Genomic DNA, 14849 nt, shown 5'->3' with positions numbered 1-14849 from the left:
AAATATTAAAGCAGCAGCAAGGATGTGCTTTCTGGGATTTGTGGATATGGCTCGAACAAAAGGGCAGCCCATTTGTGCCAGTCTCACGAAAAGCGCTCGGAGGTGAGAGTTTAAACCCTTATAAACACCTGAAGAAACAATAACAGCAGAAAATAGAAAAGCAGGGGAGGAGAGCAGGGAGGGGAGCTGCTCTGCTCGCTCTCCTGCTTGGCTGAGCCGCCCCGCTCACGCCTCCCTGCCCGGCCGGAGCAGGGGGCACAGGTAGATTGATCACTCGCACGACTGCTGCTATTTGCTCCCGAGTCCCTGGGATGGCTTCAAACCCATTTTTATTAAGCCAGATGGAGAGAGGGGGAAGGGGAAGCAGGGGGGGGGAGGAGGGAGATACGTCTACGTGCCAGGTGCCAACAAGGGGGAAGGAAGAGAAAAAGAGAAATCAAGCGTGGAAAATAAAAGAAAATGTAGTCGGAGATATAAAGCCTGTCAAATTGGCTGCAAACAGTAACAAAAGCAAAGGAGAGATAGTTTTCTCTTTAACAAATGCTTTGATCAGCTGTAGTTGATATAATTACTATATAAAGCTACAGCAAGACAGAAATAAGATACATTTATCTTTGCAGAGCAAAGAGACCCTTTCTGATCGCTTCCTTTCTTTCCCAAGCTGTGACAAACAGACTCCAGGCTGGAAGGTCACACAGCTGAGATTTTGCTGGTCCCTCTCCACAGGGACATGGGACCCAAACCTGGCCCCTTGGGCTTGGCTTTGCTCCTACGGCCCCTGGGAGCCATCACAGCTCCTGCAAACCGTGCCAAGCAAGGGGCTTGGACGACAGGCGATGTCCTGGGCACGTAGCCGGGGGACAGGAGGCGGTCGTTGCAATGGAGGAAGCCACTGGTATTGAGTTTTGCTCCCTCTGGTGAGGACCGGCTGAGGGGAAGGGTGGAAACGTCCCGGCTGAAAACTCTGGCTGCCGAGAAGCAGACGTCCATGGAAATGAGAGACAGGGAAGGGCTCAGGGTGAGCGGCACCGTGCACACCCAGCAACCCACGCCTCACCTTGCACAGTGCAGAGAAGAGGACAACAGCCGAGGAAGTTTCCATTGCAATTCCAGACCCCCGGACTTGCCGCCGCAACCGCTCCATGGCTCTGACCACGGGTGTTTCGCCTCCTTCCTCCTGCTACGCTGACCTGCACCGCATCCCTCTCGCTTGCGACTGCTTCATCACGGCAGCTGGGACACCCAGTACCGAGAGACATCTCCCTGCCCCAGGTAGCGGGGGAAGGCAGGAGCCACCACGAGCGTTCCCGTTTTCAGGTTGCACCGCAGCAAGAGGTCTGTAGCTTCCAAACATCACATTTGAATTTCAACCGCTCTTACTTATTTTAGTCTAGCTAGGTTACGTTTAAAAAAAAAAAAAAAAAGCCCCAACAAGCTATTTCTATGAAATATTTCCCTTTTGACAAACTGACGTTGCTCAATAGAAATACAATTTAGCCAGAAAACCCTGCCGAACCCCAGCAGCTCTCATTGCAACCGCTACCGTGCTCCGGGGTCTGTCCCCGCCTCGGTGACAGCCCGTCTAGCATCTGTTTGTGCAGAGAAAGCAGAGACAGACCCGTGATGCCCCTGGGGTTTCAGCCTGCGGCACGGAGGACACGAACGATCCCAAAGGGTTACGGGGCAATACGGTGCCGGAGCGACCGGACCCCTACGCGTGCATTTGGTGGGAGCAGGGACGGCGTAAGCGTGTGCGTGCATAATGCAAGATGAGTGATGCAGCAGAAAACCATGCCCGAGGGAAGTGAGCGTGCGGGCAGCAGTACCTACAGCCCAGCAGAAAGCGGTGCAAGATGCATTACATCTTGTAGCAGGACAAGCGAGACGTGCCCGTAAGGACGGTTTATAAGGTCACCGGGGACAGGGGGGAGGTTGCACCGGTCCCTGCACGGACACCGGGGACAAATGCACGAGGAGCACACGCGTGTCCCTGACCGCACGCAGCCTGGCTTGCAAGCGGGAGCGGGGCTCCTCTCTCATACTACATGCAAAGCCCTGATTTATTTAGACTGGAACAATTTGTCGGTGGCTGTAATTTTAACTACCTCCGTGCTGAGGAGCCAATCAGGGGCTGTGCTCATCGAGGCTTTTATGAGTTCCCATAAAAGCAGCAAAATGAAAACTCAGGGGCCCTTAAAATATACTCCACGGGTTTGTGCAGTGCAATTGGAGGCTTTTATGACTCCTGTCAGGGCTTTTATGACCCTGTAAAACTGTGCAGCAGCCTAGCCTGCAATGAAAAGTGGCCTCAGATGTCTTAAAAGCCTAAATGGTCCTGTACATTTACAAGACCTGTTGGTACAATGCAGGGAAGCCCCGGGGGGACGTCGCCCCGGCTCAGCTCTGCCGCGGCCGGTGCTGGGTGCTGCCGAGGAGGGTGTGGGACGAGGGGCAGCACCGCAGAGGTTTATCATCTCCCTCGGAAGGCTAAACCCCACAGTTTTCCTAAAATATCGGGAAAAATAAGCAGCCGCCCTCCTGCCAGGGGCAGGGCGCGGGCTACGGGAGACGTACTGCCGAGCAATGAGCTCCCTGGCTCCACAAAATGCGATTTGCAAGCAGCCGGGATGCGAACCTAGCCAATCTCCAGAATAAGTGAGTTTGATGGCATCACTCTCTCATTTCCCAACACAAACACCACTTGATTTAGCAGAAGCAGCAGGGTTTTGTTTCCCCCCCTTTAATAAAGCCAAGACTGCGAGATTAGGGATGCTGCAGGAAAGCAAAAAGAAAACCCATCAGGCAGGCAGTGACAAAGGAGCATTAATAAACTGTACAAGGTACAAAATGCCAAAGAGAAACGGGGGGAAGGAGTGAAGAGCAAAAAGGATAATACAAGATCCAGGGACGCAGCCAGAGGTTGCAGGATGCTTGGGTTTGGTGCTGCGAGCCAGGGCAGAAGCACATTGGGTCACTAAGCCACAGAATTAGAGCAAATGGTGCAAATAAAACCAGTAGCACATCGCAGAGGGCATTAACAAAACACATGCCTGAGCCCATAAAAAAATAAGCCATCTCCCTATGCTCTCCTGAGCAAGAAAATACGCCACAGTCTCCTAAAATAAGAAGAGCTGCTTCATGCATGAGAAAAATGCTAGTATATCAGCACAGATAAACTTCCAGTCTCCTACATGCCATGTCTAAATATCTGTTTTATTGCTCTGAGAAGGTAAGCGAGGAAACCCACCCCCGGCTGGGTCACACATTCAGCGACGTACAGCCCGAGCTGGTGCCCAGGCGGTGGCTTTGCAGCATTTCTCAGTGAACTGCAAACCAAAACTGACTAGCTAGCGAGACGAGCTGAATACGAAATGGATTTAGGAAAACTATGACCGGCGTACGAACAACCTGCTCAAACTCACGGAGCTGAAACCGGGTGGTTTTGTAATCCAGCAGGAATTTTTTCACGGGCCTCTAGTGACAATATCTGTATCAGCTTCCTCCCTGGGTGATGGTGGGACCAGCGGCATGACTGCTGAACTTACCGTCTCTCTCTCCCAAAACTTTGCTTTTTGAATAAATAGTTTTCAATCCAAGCTCAGATAGCAGAAATCAGTTCCTGAGTAATCTCACTAAAAAAAAAAAGCCCAAACTCAACTTTTGAGGGATATTTCAGAACACGCTGCTGCTGCCTTCCTCCATCGCTTCAGCAGCCTTGCAGCTTTAGCGCGGTGCAGAAAGACGCGGAGAGGTATTAATCCCACTAAACAAGGGTTGAAATGAAAATGCCAACAGATTGGTAACATGCCAGACTTGCCAAAATGCTGCAATCCGTCTGTCGGTGTTCCTAAGCAACTTTGCACACCCAGCAAAAAAACCCAAATCCCATGGCAAAGCCTGCGTTTAGCATGCAAGTTATTGGCTATTAACATTCATAGTCAACACATGCAAAATCAGGGTAAAGTGTAAAAAGAAAAATTGCCTTTATTTTCCCTTCCTTCTCCCCTCTCCCCCCCCCCCCTCCTTTTTTTTTTAGGAACAGAGCATGGATGTGGAAAATAGCCTATTGAGCCCACTTCCCCGCCTCAGAGGAGCTGCAAATGTGATCCTTTGCTAGCTCAGACAAAATCTGCCATGCTACATTAGGCTTGATAGCAAATTTGCTACTTGCAAGCTTTTATCAAAACTGTATATCTAAAAATCTTAATAATACGGAGCTTTTGGTTGGCCTTCCCGGCTGCCTCCTCCCACCCCTCCGCATCCCTCTCCCCGCCGGGCGCACGGGGCTTTGCTCGGAACCAATTCCCAATTTGGAGCTCAGCATTTTTAGCCGAGCGAGAAAGCAGAGCGTGCCGGGGAAGGGAGAAATCGGCCAGATCTCGATGGCTGAAATTTATTCCGGTGCAGAGACGACCGAATGAGACCCGGACGCTTCTTCCATCTCGCTCCTGACCTATTTTGAGGACTTACAAGTTCATTTCTGAATGAACAAGCCATCCACAGTCAGTGGAACAAATGTAACACGGCCTTCAAGGGCTCTACAGCAAGGTTCCCCGGCGGCTGGTAAGGTGCAAGGGCCGGTCAAAGATATTTTTTTTATTTTTTTTTTCCCTGAAATTGCTTGTACAGAAAGTCTTTCTCCTCGGATACTGTTTGATGTTTAACAAAGGCTCTGCATATGCCAGAGCCCCAGTCTCATGGGGCTGCTGTAATAGCCGGTCCCTTCTACCCAGCCACCTATTTTAATGAAATTTATAGAAATTTAATATCTCTGAGACCTCTTTCCTTCTGTCAAATTGGGTAGAAATTGGCCAAAGGGCTCAAAAACTACAGAAGGGAAGGAGTGGGTGAGGCAGGCAGACAGGGACTGCATGATTGCATAGTCTCCTCTCTGGAAGGATCCAAACTAAAAATCAATATCTTTTTCTTTTGTCTCTATGGTTTTGTATTTCTTTTTTGTTTTTGGTGTTTTTTATCAGGGCATTTTTTACAGAGCAAAATTTCCCCTGAAAGAAATAAAAAAGATGCTCCCATGGAAAATTTTCTATGCCAAACACGTGATGGGAAGCTTTCAGTCGGCATCACTCGGAGCTGCAGGACCGGCTTTGGAAAGGGGGTGCCATCACTCGCTCCCCTCCCTCCTCCAAACTCAATACCTGGAGTTTTCCTGAGTCCCGTCCCCGCAACATCTGAAACTACAAGACAGGTGATGGAAAAGCAGAGAAGGTTTTGTGCCTAAAGCGAGGTTGGTCCAGTTGGAGGACTGACTCCACAAACTGGAAAAAGACACTTGACCTCCCCAGACCTTTCTGCAAAACACCAGTATCCTCAGTGAAAAAGCTCATTCGGCCTCAAAATCGAAAGAAAACGAGACAAACTTTGGTGGAGTCGTTTAAACCGCTGCTCCAGAGTCATCTCCCATGGCAGGCGCTGCATCACGAGCCAGATTGACCAGTTTTTGGTTTCTATCACCCGGCAACTGCCTGAGCCAGCTGGGAGCTGAGGGGTTTCCTTGAATTATATTAGCGGGATAATCTCCGCACCCTGGAAGCGGGGGGTGGTTCTTAACTCCATTACCAAAGTCGACAGAGCAGATGGATGCAAAGCTTTCTAGGAAAACGGATGCTCTGCAGATGTCCGTGAGCTAAGCAGGGCAAACGTGAAGGAAGCCATCCGAGATTGCTGCGAGGGACTGCTGAAATGCAGAGGACTCCGCTTAATTCTTAATGGAAGTTTGTTCAAGCTTTAGCAAAGGACAAAGCCTTCCTCCCCTCTGCAACGGAGCGCGATGCTCTTGCCAAGTACAACAATATCTGGATTTTGTAGCTTGCCCAGTTCCAGCAGGCCAAATCCTCAAATAATACTTAAAGATATTCTCCGAGGCTGTTCGGCTCTGAACACGGAAAGCTGCCGTCGGAGCTTGCTAGCGCTTCCTTTCCGAGGGGCGACCGGCGCTTTGGCAGGCTCGCCTGAAATTAAGCTTTCAAAGGGTGGCTAATGAGATTCCTTCCTCTCCTTTCAGCCCCTTCAAAAATGTCTGACTTAGGGTGAGACCTCGTGGACTAGAGCATATTTTTTCCTTCTCCTTACAATTATAAGGAGGGAGATGTCCCGAGAATCTCTTTATTCTGCTACAGGGTTTTTTTCAGGGATACAAATGCCCAAATCCGCCCACCCTGATGTTCTCCTCACCACTGGCAAAGCTGCCAGTATCTCCTTCCACTTCTCAAACCGATAACTAAGCATGAAGCTGTCTAGTCTCTCCCAGACAAGTCACCGAGATGCGTATTTGTGCCACATTAACGATCCTACTCCTCCACTGACTGATTAGTTACTCGGCAGGATCCTCTGGATTTCCATTAGGAAGGGAAAGCGATGAGAGAAGCACGTATTTCTTCGGGTTAATCTCGCATTTTGTCACCTTTCTTTTAAAGCAAACTCAGAAACAACCTGCAAACACGCCGCATCCTTCTGGGAAAGGCGAAGGCGCGCATCTGCAGAAGGCAATTCCCAAACTCCGTAGGGAAAGCGGCTCACCCCAAAACGCATTTCCTTGCACCATCCCTCTTGGCTACTTCAGCAACGTCTCTCTGGCCGTTCCCTCGTGCTCTGCCCCTGCCTTGGCCTCCATCCACCCCCCGCCGCCACGCTCAGCGCGCTGCATCCCCAACGAGGCTTTGGTCACAGCCACGCTCCTCCGGCAGCACCAATTCCCTCAAGCACAGCAACCAGATAAGACCTTTATCAGCCGTTTCTATTCTGCGACAGGGAGAACACGGGGTGAAATTCAAAGAGGTTGGAGTTGGACTTCATAAAAAGGGCTGATTACCCACTTCACGAACCGCAGCAAATCGCGGCAGCTCCCCGTGCCTCTCCGTTTTCCCCGGGTCGGCTTGGAGGAGGGATGCTCAAAGAGAGAGGGAGCACCCCTGTTTCCTTCTCTCCCTTTCCCAGCCAAGCGACATCTCTATTAGGGCTGCAGAGGCTCCCCGAACCTGTGGCTCCCTGCCCGGATATCCTAGGTACGAGGTGTCGAGCAGGTATCTCTGTATTTCAACCTTTCCGAACCAAAACCCCAGCAGGGAAGGGAAATCCTTGGAGGGGTGGAGATCACCCTCGGCTACACGGCGAGCATCTCCCGAGGGAGTTATTTCCTCGCCCTGCTGCACAGCTCTGCCCGTGTCAAAGGGATGTGGCATGGCACGTCCGAGTCTCGCTTAAAAATGAATGGTTTCTTCTATTTCCCCCGAGGAGAAAGGAGCGCACACCCGCACAGGCACACACACACAAAATCAATAAGTCGCTGGGTCTCAGGGAACAGCTCTTTTAATTACAACTGGACGTGGGGCAGGGTTTGCAGGCTGGCAAGGAGACGCCTGCAGTGGCACACGGGGAAGGACGGTCCCTGGGGACGTACAGGGGCCAGGGGGACCATCGGTGATGCTGGAGGCAGAAGGGAGGGATGTTACCCATTCCCCCCAGTGCTCTCTCTCCCAGTCCCACCTGGGGATTGCCCAGAGCTGGTCTTGCTTGGCTGCAAACCGGCCGGCCAGCGCAGCCAGTGTTTCTCCTTACCCTGGTGTGAACTTCAAAGGAGACAGCAACACGCTTGCTATTTATCATAAAGGGACTTAATCCAAAGAACCTTTTGCTGCTGGTTTTATCCATCGCATTTATCTGCTGATCTCTCCCATCTCATCTTGCATTCAGTGCAGCCTCCCCTGAGCTGCAGCTGGTTTGTCAGCAGCAGGCATAAATCCTGATTTAATACCTGGGAATGGGGGGCAGAGCCCTTTTCTGGGGAGCTGCAGCCGGGGCGATTCCTTTGCAAGGGGCATCGGGATGCTGCCGGTCCCACTGAGCTTCTCCGGGCAAACAGGCAGCCTGAGCCGCTTGATCCCCCAAAAGCGTTGCCAGAAGAAAGGCGAGATCTTCGCCCTAAGTCTCCCCTCGATTCCACCAGCTCCTCCATCCCTCCTCCCTCCCACCCACACTCGCTCGCTCCTTCTTTAACTCCGTTTCTGAGTGCTGAGTTACTATCAAGGAAGGTTTAATAGGGTCCTGGATTTTAAAGCCACTGGCAACGCTGGCCTTTTATGGTTAGTAATGAATAAAAGAACCCAAATCACCTTTTTTTCTTTTTCTTTTTTTTTCCTCTTCTCTCTTAACAGTTTCTGCCTACAAATTAAAGTCATTGTGCTTCTTGCTCTGTCTCGCTCCTTTTGTCTAACACATCCCAGCCCATGCAGCACTAGTCCAAGACCTGCTGTGCTCTGCTTCTCTTGCCCTTTTTTTTTAATATTTCACAATATTTACCCTTTCCCATTCTTCTCATTATTTTCTCCCACTTTCATTCTGCCTCTTCTCCTTGCTATCCTCTCCCCTCTCTTTTTTACCCCAAACTTATCACGGGGGTAATGACATTTCGGAGCCACGCTGCAGAATGAAGCCCTTGACTCCTTTCCGGAGGGCTGGCAACCAGCCCTTCACGCTACAAAAAGCCAAAAATTGCTACTATCTTGTCACCAATTCTTGTTATTTTTAGCACTCTTTCCCCTTAAAGCGCCAGCTCCCTGAATCACGCGATTACGACGAGAACCTTATCTCCCAACCGAAAAAGCTTCGTGACCTCACAGCTGCCGAGAAGTGCTGGGAAATATGACTCAGACTTCCAAAAACACGCAGAAAGACCGAGCTTAAGTGCATCTTGCTGAAACCGTAACTCAAGGGGCACCTAACCCCGCTTATTAAATGCTCCTAATTTTTAATTTAATGCTGGAGAGAATTAGCTAGCCAAACACTGTCAGGTGGCTTCAGAAGTCTCCCTGTTACTTCACTTAATTAAGACAGCGCAGAAAAATCTTCATATCCTTTGGGTGAAACACCGGCTCGGTTGGACATTTTTTCATTAGCTTCACCATAAATAAGATTTCAAGACTTGGCATTTACCACAGGAGCAGAATGAAGAAATCAACGTGAAGACAAACCCTTTTGGTAACCCGCAAGCGGATTTCAAGGCAAAACCGACTCTCTTATCTTCACATTTATCTTTATCCCATTGATAAAGCGCTATCGATGTCCGGCAGCTATCTGATGGCACGCTAACGGCTCTATTTGTAGCTCGCAATGCGATAGCCCCGCTCTCTCCCCTCTCGCCAGCGGATTTTTGGATGACGGGAGCGTTACACGACCTTTTCTTCCACTTTTTCACCCGCCTTGGACTTACTCTGCATACAGAAATGACCAACCTCAGTGAGCCCTAAATAGTGCTCAGATCCCGGTTAATTGGGAATTACATAATTATAATATAGAAGCCAAGAAGAAAAAAGACAAGAAGAGGAAAAAGATGAACGGCTTGATCTCCATCTCATCTCCCTACGAGTCCTTGCCTCCCTGTCTCATATTTACCCTTCTCACACGTGCTTATAATTTTTCCTCTGTAAAGCACGGGGCGACGCACCGAACGACACGGAATATATAAGTACACATTTTACTGTACTACTGTTATTTATTATTAATAATAGTAATGCTAACTCTGCCCTTGTAGGCACCTCTGCGAGGGAAATAGTGTTTGTAAATGTCAATAGGCTCTTTCCCAAAATGATGCCCAGGCGTCTAAAGCAGCCGTGCTCCTTCCCTGCGCTGTTAAGCGGGGGCACATCCCCCTTTCTGTCCCTCCTGGTCCTCACATCCTTTCTCTGGCTCTTTTTGCATGGAGAACATAGCTGGGTAGATGCTTCCTCTACCCTCCCTGCAGCAGAAAAACAAATCCCTTCAGACTAGCCCCAAAATATTTTTTTTCCCCCACTTGGTGACTGAACTTGAACCTCCTTACCAAAATAACTCCGAGTTAAGCAGTTCAATTTAAAATGACAAGAACTGTGTGTTTGTTCCCTCCCTCATTTCAAATGACACACTCAAAAAATAAAGAGCCTTTTTTGTCTTTCATCTTTTCTCATGCTTTCCCTTTCCCCCAAATAACGTGAGAGCTCTGGTATGGGTGGGGAAATGATTTCAGATGGCCTAAAAGGCCATTATTGCTTCTTCAGTACAAATGCGTGTGGAATCTGATCCGGCTGCCACGAGAAGAGAGATCCCATGTCCAACTGCCTACAAAGGCCGATCTATGTAGGACATAAGCACTTCACGGAAACCAGAGCAGCACAAAGGCTTCCTCCAAACTCCATCTGGCTCGTGGGGACAAACACCGCGGCCACCAAGGCAGCTCTTGGTGCAGGAGACACTTTGGGTCCATCTCTTTTGGGACCAAAACCTTCTCCCATAAAGTCCATGGGATTTTGGATGTGTTATCTGCGCTCCACAAAGATTCACCTTCCAGCAGAAGAATTTGTTGAAACGTTGCTGCCTGCCAGAATATGGTTGCACTAAAGGACAGCTGATGCCTGACATTTATCTTCATGACTGAAGACTGTAGACCACAGAACATGAGAGGCAGAGTTAGTTATCTTCTTCTTACCCATGATTGACAGTAAATGTCAGGAAAGATTAGTTATTCTGTATCATATACATGCCACGCATGTTTTTAATTCTCCTACTGCTCCAGTACTATTTTCAGTCGCAGTTGTAATAAATCAAACGTACTTGCTCTGCGTGAAGAAGAGACTCTGCAATTGGAGAAGACCTGCTGGTCACCCACCGTACCTATTTCACGTGTCCTTAGCCCACTACTCTGACCACGATAACCTTAATTTCAGTTAAAATTGTAATTAAATCCATTTGCTATTTGTGCATCATGACAGATCCAACAACACAAGCTAATAAACAAGTGAGTTGCTTTACCCATCAGTGAAACGCAGCCACCTTTGGGGTGAAAAGTCCCAGTATTTAACAACCTGATGCCACCCACAGAGCAATTTAGGACAGCCAACAGAAAGGCACGAAGGAAGAATTAAAAATGAACAATGGCAAAATCTGGAAGACACTAAAAGTACCACCTTTGTCAGCAGAAATAAAAAAACAACTGTCTGGAACGTGGTCAGCAGTCAAAAACTTTGCTTTTAGTCTTGTCGAAATGACGGGGCTTATTGCAGCAGTGTGACCTGCCACCACGCTCACGAGAACAACAAACCTGACGTGCTCCGTGGAGAACACGCATTAAAAGCACAGTTTTAAATCACAGCCGCCGGCTTTGCGATTGAGCTAATTACAGCTTCGGTGTAAGATACAGCAAGCTCTGCCGCAGCAGCCGGGCTTTCCTGCGGTCAGGCTGGAAGGCAGCCTGCCCAAAACTCCTCCAGCATTTCCTTGCGCTCAGATCACCCTTCAATCCGTGCGGTACAGAAGGGCTGGGAAGGACTCCATCTCGCCCTAGGTCATCCGTACCCGAGCTAGCAGCCTATTTTTCCTCTACTGTCCAAGAAGAGCATCTCTAAACTGGCACAGGTACCCCTCGAAAGACGACCTGCTTGCTCCTCTGCAATCCCTGCTGAGGCTGAGGACATGAGTTAAGTTTTATAGGGCTGAAGTGGGTGAGATTAACCTCATCGTAAACCACCAAGATCTCACTCTGATCAGAAATTCCCTTCTGTGCATGAAACAGCTTCCTAAAAGACCTTCCTTCAAACCAGCCCTCCTTTGTATTAAAAAAAAAAAAAAAAAGAAAGAAAGAAGCTTTTTAGCTGAAATCTCCCCGGCTAGCTCTAATTGTGGTAAAATGAAAAACAGTGACAAGTATCACAGATGGAGCTGTGTCACAGGCAACGAAGCCCTTTTTGTCAGCAGGACTTGCTGACCGAGAGGGTGCTAGGCTTAGGTCTTGTTTAGATCTTGTTTCTCCAGCGTGAATCACCAGGCGATCAGAGGGGAAGGCATGCCAAGCCTAGGCTGTAGTCCCTTCTGAGCATAACTAGGAGCTGCAGGAATAGAAACAAACTCCACGAGACCTGCAGAAGCAACAGGAAAGCGTAACGTTGTCCTGACCTGCTGTCTGTCTTGCTAAAATGGATTGCAACGTGTAAGACAGAGTACGAGTCATTTGCGAGCACATCACAGCTCCGCATTTGCCCATACGAACCTGACAGTATCTAATGCCTTGCTTCAACAAGGGTTGAGGTTCCTCCACGGTTTAAGAGGTGCCACATAAACTCAGGCTCTTACTAAGACGACGTGTCAACGCAACCCAAGAAATGCGTTCAGCCGAGACTACCTCCTCCTGGTGCGTGTGTGCGTATCGCACAGGCTCAATCTTCCTTCAGGGAGGAGCTGAACGGAAGACCCTCACCACGCATCGCATTCCTAAAGGCACTGGACCGACTGTCCTTGGGAATCAAGTCCTATATCTAGTCAAGGAACGACGAATACAAGCAATACCACGTCTTGACCCTCTGCACCCTGCTGCCCAGTCTCCTCTTTTGGGATCAACCATGCCAAACAGCACGGGCCTTGCTCTTCTCCTTTCTTTGGGGTGCATGGTGCCCCTCATTGCACCCAGCCAACCGATTCCAAAACAAAACTTTGGGGACACTTGAAAACCAACTCTGACTTTAGGCCAAGGGAGTTATCACCTTCGCTTCATTTCATCCCACATGCCTCTTCTCCTCTACGTCGATGCTGGTGTTTGCAGCTAGCCCTGCAAGCTGTCTAGGGAAAGCATGGAGAAGACTGCAGTATCTCCGGGGGGCACACAGGTCCCTTCCTAATGGCTTTCACGTCTTCCTGTATCTTTAAATAATTGAAATCTCTTTGTTGCTAAGTACATCCAAGCAAGAGGGCACTAAAAGTTTTAAGCCTCTCTGGGGAGATCGGGGCCAGGAAATCTACACAACTCACAAGATGTCCTGCCACCAAAGTACCTTGTCTCCTGAAATGAGACCAACTACACCGCTCCTCCGAGCTGCTTGCCTTAATGGTTGCTCTCTCAGGATGCCTGTCGCTGCTACGGGAAAGGCATCCTCCTTTATTCATAACAGCATTTTCAAATCTAGTTTTAAAAAAATCATTTCAGGGTAGAGCATGATGTCTACAAAGTGCTCCTCCAGAGAGAAGTGGCAGCAGGGTAACGTGAGGTTCCTGTCAACCCTAGAAAAGCACAGCACACAACTAAACATGGCTGGACCTTACAGCAGATGCATTACCCTGCCTAGAGCAGACATAGCAATGGAGAGGTAGTTTACATCTTTCTGACCCATAAATTCCCCAAGGGGAAAGAAGACCTAAAAGGCATATTTTTTTCCCACACATCAGGAAGGCAACTCCTCTACAACTACGAGGGGTCAGGACATTGCAACCAGGAGAAAGCCACCGGTGAGATCAGCAGCACGGGTCGACCCTGGGTGCATTTTATTTGAAGATAGCAGAGCGCTCTTAAAGACCCTAACAGCTTGCTAATGATCCTGAGATGGTGAATACGTATTCCCCATGTTACAGAGGAAGAAGGTGAGCACCAGAGAGGTGCCTCGGCATGCAAAGGGCTCAAAGGAATGACCCCAGACAGCTGTCCTTTGCTGCACCCACCAGTTCACGCTTCCGATAACTAAATCCCTGTGCATCACTCCTCATGTAAATAACCATCCATTTATAACTCATTGTAATTACCTGCCTATTTCTGTGTCCCGCCTTCGCAAGGTAGTCTCTCTGCAATTATAGTTAATTGCCTTGATTGCTACTGCATATTTCAAGAAAGTTCAGAAAAAAATACATGGGATAGGATAGTCTAACGAGGACCCATACAGGGACCAGCACCGAAAGAGTTAATATTTGAGGTGTTTGATTTATTTTTCATTCCTGCCACCAAAGTACACCCTATGCATCTGAATCCCTACCAGAAACACAGGCACAAATCTTGGCCATTTCTGTAGCAGCTCATGAAACTTTCTTTGAAAAAAAACAAAAAGTCCTAAGCAGCAGCAGAAACAGCTCCCTACAGACGTTCTCGGCATCACAGTAGTAGCGGCAGGTTTACATCCCATTACCTATGGCAACTGCAGATATTCTTCAACCCATAATCGACTCATCCTTGGCCAGGCTCTAAATCTCCTGGGGCGGCAAGCTCCATCAGATTATTGATTTGTGAAGTAAGCCAGGCCCATGGGCTGCCCCCCCAAACTGAGCGATCACTGGTGATGCCAGAATGTTCCCCCCTGCTCTGCCACAGGACTTGAACACAGGCTTCAATGCATGACCAAACGGCAACCCCAGCTATGAATGTCACCATGAGCCATCAGTGTCCTCAGGTGCCCTCTGTCCATCCTCTGCTATTCCTCCCTGTCCATGTCTGCTCGCTCCCCGACGGTGCTCCGTGCCCAGCTCCCGGAGCTGCACCGATGGTGTTATGACGCCCAACTGCTCCTCAACAGGGAGGTCGAGCAGAGCAAAGGCTCCCACCCAACCACAAAACCTCAGCTCGGCTTCCTTCTGAAGGGACATCAATTACTCGGGGCTGTCAGGATGATGAGGCAGCCCAGCCTCCACAATAAGGAGGATATTCAGGCTAATAACTTCCCATTAAGCTCCTCGGAGCTGGATGTTTTCCATGCTTTTCTGCAGGGTTGCTGCCAGGGCTTGTTTGCTCCCCTCACCCAGCTAACTCTTGAAGGGATATGGCTTGAGGCGCTGTTGTAAAATAGGCTGTCTACCACCAGCCCTGCCTGGAAATCCTTGGCAGAGCTGGGCAGAGAATCCACAACCTCTGGGTTTTCACTCTGATTGTCAGGTTAGCCTTCCTCCTCCAAAGCAGGGTGACAGCATTCAATGCAGAAGATTTAAATAAAATAGAAAAGAAAGAAACCTCTTATCCACCACTTCTGAACAAATTATCGCACGCTAGCATATTGCCACCACGCTGAAGGGACAGCCAGGTGAGGATGGCCAGGATGCTACGTTCTCCCCCC

The 14849-nt window shown here is 49.2% G+C and overlaps 1 protein-coding gene across 7 annotated transcripts in view; it reads right to left on the bottom strand.

Moving 5' to 3' along the window:
- NTM (neurotrimin) overlaps positions 1–14849 on the bottom strand; it is a 341369-nt gene that overhangs the window by 105243 nt on the left and 221277 nt on the right. The window lies entirely within an intron of this gene.

This window comes from Grus americana, chromosome 24, assembly GCF_028858705.1.
Source record: "Grus americana isolate bGruAme1 chromosome 24, bGruAme1.mat, whole genome shotgun sequence".
NCBI classification, from domain to species: Eukaryota; Metazoa; Chordata; class Aves; order Gruiformes; family Gruidae; genus Grus; species Grus americana.
This window is presented reverse-complemented; position numbering and strand designations above follow the sequence as displayed.